The sequence below is a fragment of the Camelus bactrianus genome, chromosome 26 (assembly GCF_048773025.1).
Source record: "Camelus bactrianus isolate YW-2024 breed Bactrian camel chromosome 26, ASM4877302v1, whole genome shotgun sequence".
In the NCBI taxonomy this organism is placed as follows: domain Eukaryota; kingdom Metazoa; phylum Chordata; class Mammalia; order Artiodactyla; family Camelidae; genus Camelus; species Camelus bactrianus.
Genome location: NC_133564.1, coordinates 26,157,480 through 26,163,597, shown reverse-complemented (window position 1 = coordinate 26,163,597; position 6,118 = coordinate 26,157,480).

Genomic DNA, 6,118 nt, shown 5'->3' with positions numbered 1-6,118 from the left:
CTGCCTTAATCCAGGCATCTCTGTTTTAAAGTCTTAAGAATTTCTTTTAGATCATAAAGTAATATACGAATAATATAAACAATCCAAACTATTAACAAGCATAAAAAATAGATGGTGAACGTGTCCCAGTAAATTTACACATCAGAATGACAACTGCTACCATTTTGGTACATATATTTTCCATATTCATACAGCCAAATAGAAAAGCTTGCTTTCGTTTTCGCACATATAATTTATATCACATATATTGTTTTGCAACTTAAAAAAAAAAAACGCTTACATGGAGGACATCTTGTCGTGTAGGGTATATCTCTAAAATTCTTTTTAAAGGTTGAAAAGTATTACCTTGTTCGGCTATAGTACAGTTTAGTCAATCTCTGGATGGACATATGGGTTGCTACCTTGTTGTATGTGATTGTACATAGATCTTTGCACCCTCGGGCAAAGATTTCTTAAGGATTATTAAATATTATCCAAATACCTCCCCAAAATGTATATTCCAACTGAAAGTGTATTACTCTTTGACTGGACCATTGCAACATGATCTTAACAGTTTTCTTTGCCAACAAATGCTCCCCACTCTGATTTATCATTTTCACAGCCACCAAGAACAAAGAAGATCATAACATTTCCCAACTGCAATGCCCCTGACAGATCTCTGTAGTCAACAAGAGGCAACGAACATTCCAACAGCGTTCACAGACCGGCCTCAACCTACCATTTTGGTGTCCTCTTTAGATATTGCCTCCTGCAAACCTTATGCTTCTACTGCCCCCAGGACATTGAGAATTTGTTGTGCTTCGAAGATTTGACACATACTCTGTCACTAACCTGCCCCCGCCACGCCGCCTCCATGAGCCACTTCCTCTCCATCTGAACTACTCCGCTTTAGAATTCAGTTCTGCATTTAGCAGGCTGCACGCTCCTTTCTTTATTCTTTCACAGTCTTTTCTTCACCGTGTTGACTCAGGACTTGCCACAAATGTATTTTCTCTCTCTTCTCCGGTAACAAGTTAAGAATTTTGAGTCTAAGAACTGGGCCAGGTTCATGTTTGGATCCTGGGGGCCCCAAAGTAGAGTCTTGGTAACAATGTTGGACAAATAAAAGGCTGAATGATTTAAAGGGTAAAGAATCCGAGAACCGAGCAACTTAGGAAATGATACATCCTTAAAAAACTGCTCTAAAAATTGGGCAGCCCAAGCTCTTTTGGGCCTATAACCGATCTCTTTCCCTACCTACTCCCGCAAAGGCATGATGTAAATCTGAAAGTGCACCTTACCTTTCTCGAAGTTTCTGTTTGGCATCATCCAACAGAAAGTAATGAAACAGAGGAACCGTGCTGATCTCCATATGCAAAGAGAAACTGTTGGTCTAGGATAATTGTGATGAGTCATACAAAGGGAGCCAAGTTCCCCCAAAGGGGATCAGAATACAGATACCTCATTATATTCTGCTTTGCTTTACTGCACTTCACAGATACTGCCTTTCTGTTTTTCTTTTTTAACAAATTGAAGGCTTGTGGCAACCCTACCTGAAGCAAGCCAGTTTTTCCAAGAGCATTTGCTAACTTTATGTCACTTTGTCACCTTTTGGTAATTCTCACAATGTTTCAAACTTTTTCATTGTTATTGTATTTGTTATATATTATATATATATATAAAACATATATAAATATATATAACATGTAACAAAATATATTATAGCAAATATATTCATTTGTTAATATTTGTATTTGTGATCTGTGGTCAGCAATCTTTAATGTTACTGCTATAATTGGGCATTTTTTTAGCAATAAAGTATTTTTTAATTGACATGTACTTTTTTTTAGACATAACGCTTGTGCACATTTAAGAGACTACAGATTAGTGGAAACTTACTTTTATAGGCACTGGGAAACCAAAAAAATTGTGTGATTAGTTTTATCTTGATGAATCCAGAACTGAACTCATAATATCTCCAAGTTATGCCCAGATGCCACCCCAATATATGCCAATTTGACACAGGGATTATTTTGAGCTGAAGGCAATTTGGAATCAACAGATGCAAGGGGAATTCTCTCACCTCCCCGTCTATACCTGGAAGAAGAGTGTAAATTTCCCTTTCAGGAAAGTGTTTCCACCACCGAACGCCCCTGCCCCTGTACCAGGAAGAAGAAGAAACTGACCATCAAAGATGGAGAGTCGGTATCAAGATGAACTTGTATAAATGGATCTTACTAAAATGGCCCATATCATCTGTTAATTTCCCCCATATGTTTCTTGGCCACTTCCCCCTGATTTATCATCCTTTGCAGTCCAAATGCTCTTTCCTTTGTTAAGAAGGGTCTATAAGCTCCACATCTAATCACGTCTTTGAATTTTCTCTTTCCTGTGAACTCCTATGCACACAAATATTAATAAAACTGGTATGCCCTTTTTCTTGTTAATCTCTTTTGTTATTCTAATATGCAGGCTCCCATAAACTGAACCTAAGAGGGTACAGGAAAATTTTTTCCTCTCCACCTGTCACCTTGCATGACCCTCCGTCCCTGAACTAACAATGTGCATCTGTTAGTTCACTGGTCAGCTGTGTGTACAGCTTGTGATGGGAGCCAGGGCTTGATGGGAATCACCGTCAACTGTTTGGTACTGGAAGCTGCATGGACTTGGGTCTTTATGGTCTCCAAACCTTCAAAATATGAGTAGTGATCTGGTAACCTATAGTTCAGAAGCCATAATTATGCTCAATTTAAATTCTCCGACACTTTAATGTGATTTTAGATTTTAGATATTTCCGTTAAATTCCTCACAATAAGACTCACAAATCAATTAGAAAAGTTAAAAACCAGATCCCACCACATCTGGGTGGGAAAATATGGCATTGGAACCAGAAGGCATGGAACTAAGATCCCTTTCTTCGCTCTGACTCTTAATAGCTGTGTGATTCTGGGCAACTTCCTAAAAGTCTCTGGACTAATTTGCTTATGGGTGAAAGGGGAATAAGAATTTGTAACCACCTTCCCTATGTTACAAAATTACAGTAAGTTTCAAATGAGATGTAAGCATGCATTAGTAGCCAAGTGCTGCATAGGACTTAGTTTTTGATGTAAAGAGGAAAGATCTAGGCTTGCTGATTCCTTCCCGAGCTTATTAAATTCAACTTGGGAATTAAAATAATAGTAATAGTAATAATAATAGTGCAAGTGGGTCCTAATACGCATGCTCAGACATTAAAAAAAAGACTGAAAAGAACTCAAATGAGAGCGAATCCTTACTTGAGCCCACGTCCTTTGCTTAACCACCTCGTCACACACACATATCCCTTCTAATTTGAGGTGAAAGTCTCCTGAGCAATCTCTAAAGTGTTCAGGGCTCTCAATGGCAGGCTTATCAGATAAAAGGCAACCCAGACAGAACAATAAAGCAATCACCTTTCTAACATCTAGTCCTTCATTAACTACTGCTTAGGGGAAGAGCTGTAACAGTAGAAACCTGCTCAGAAATTTGACGGTGTGTCTGGGGATTTTTGCTAAAGTCAGAAAGCTCCACAACTATAGTGGAAGATTTCCTTCCCCTCTTACCTGGTGCTATTTGTCCAGCTTAATATCATGTATCTTTATACAACTCCTGGAGGAGTCTTTTGAAATTGTTATGAATGTATTGCAATTCAGCCAGACCACCGCCAAACGGGGATTCTGTTCAGAAATAACCGGCCTGATGCAGTTCACCAAAAAAGTCTTTGACAAGTCAAAGAAAGTAATCTGAAAATAGGACAGACCGGCCCGTGAAGGTCCCTCTTCCCTGAGCTGCTGCGAGAGCACAGAACCCCTTGTCACTGTCAGCTGTAATTATCGGCATTACTCACTGAGTGGGTTTCAGTGCCAAAGCAAAGAATCAAAGGGAAACAAATCAGAACCCCAGAAGCAATGGGAAAGTCTGCATTTTCTTCTGTACTGTTCCTTAGAGTTGACTTGGTCTAGGTTTACAACTCCTGAGGCGTATTTCACATCTCCACAAGCCATTCCCCTGGCGAGGAACGGTGTATATGTAGGACCAGAGGTACATAATTTGTGATTTTACACATATTATACTTGAAGGTTTGGCAACAGGAAGTGTACAAAATTTATGACTAAAGGCAATGAGACTTGAGGAACAGGCACATAGAAAAAAGCTAAAGCAGTATTCAAAATTGCCCAGGGTAGAAAATTAGTCTGAGTAGATCTGGACACTGGTTTTTCTAAGCTCTTACTTTCATTAAAAACTGTAGTTCTCCATTTTTATTTCTATGCTAGTTTTTGTTGTTTGTCTCCATTGAGCCTTGACACATGGCCACAAAAAGAAGTTCTTTTTGCCAGTTTGGTGATCTGGGCTTTATATCACGGCTGATTGCTGCATAATCCCCCAAATGAACAGTAAAACTCCTGATCTCGCCCCATCGTCCCCGCATACAGATGGGCACCTCTTTGTCCATTTCATCCAGGCAAGATTTAAAAAATATTCACCAACGAATCACTTTAGCTCTGCCTTGAAACACAATTCTGCCTTGATGTACAATTACATTATGAAGTTTAAAGACCAGGTTAAAATAAGATACATAATATGGAAACTTAGTTTGAATGTGAATTTGAATACCTATGGAAAGAAATATACCAAAATACTAAAAATATTAAGAATGATCTTCTCTAGTGGGGCAATGATGGATTCCTTACAGTCCCTGGTAGCTTCCAAATATTCTATAATAAACACATGTTACATTTCTCATCAGAAAAGCAAGTTAAGTTTACAAGGGATCCTTATAAATAAGCTTTTAAAAGGCTAGGAACTACTTGTATTCATCATTGCATTCTTCACCATGCATTTAATTGGAGGAGTGTTTTATTATTGTAAAAGCCTCTTGATTACAACACGGCATTTGTCACAAACACACAAGCAATTAAAAAAATTATTAAAGTGAGATGACTCCATATTGACAACTGAAAAAAAGTCATCTCTGCATTTCCCCTTTATTATTCTATTATTTCCTTGCAAACACCTTTAAAGGTTCTTCTTTTTAATATAATAATGATGGATTTTATAAGCATAGAATCTCAGGATTCGAAGGGACCTTCCAAATCACCTATTCCAACACCATCTGGAATTATCCAGCTGAAACCTGAAACACTCTGACAGGGAGGATTTCATTATCTTTCAAATCAGTTCATTCCTGCAACTTCAGCAAAGTTAACAGCAAAATTGTTTGATCTGTTTGGAATTATTAAACACCGCTCCCCCTGCCCCAATCCAGGGACTAAAGATGCTGGAGATGGATTTAGTTTTATTTTGAATAACAATTTACTATACTTCACCAAACGAGCTGAGGGATGCCTATTGCCCCACAGAAGGTGGCGATTTCAAATGAAGCGTTTACAAGGATGTCATTGTGTCTCTTCCATTCCACTAGTTTTTTCAACCGATGTCTCAGAAGGCGTAATCCCCTGTCCCACAGTCACAACACCACTTCTATCCTTTAATTTCAAGCAAAGAAGAAATAATTCCGCTGTAAGAATAAAAGGCAGAGCTGCTCTCGGCCAGTCCTTCGGCGTTTGTTACTGTCTGAACTAGGCAACTCCTAGTCGCAGGGAGCATCACCCACTGAGTGGTCTGTCAAGCAGAGCTGGTCCAGACCCTGCTTCCACGTCTCTGTGGGTCTCAGAACCTCTCATTGTGATTCTTAGTTCAGGGGTTCTAATGGATCGAGAGTCACTATTTTGCTGTCTTAGGAGATTTTTAGAGCACGATGAACGAGAAAAGAGGTTCTGGTTCACGATAAAAACCTGAATCTTCCCCGCCCCATAGATCCCTGATTTAACACACAGAAGGACTCTTAGTGGCCTCCACTTGGGTAAAGCTGCCACTGGAAGTCACTTGGAGCAGGGTTTGTTTTAAACACGAAACAGCAAGCGGAGCCCTCCAGCATCTACCTTGGATGGAAAAGCTCTGTTTTAATTAGAACTCTGCCTCCATCTTTACTATTATTCTTTTCCGTCGTTGTTGTTGTGCTGCCATATGTTTTGAGAAACACTTTACACATTTCTTGTTCATACTGTTCGCTAAAAATATGCTGAATTTAATATCCCCTAACACCCTGCCCCCTCCTGAC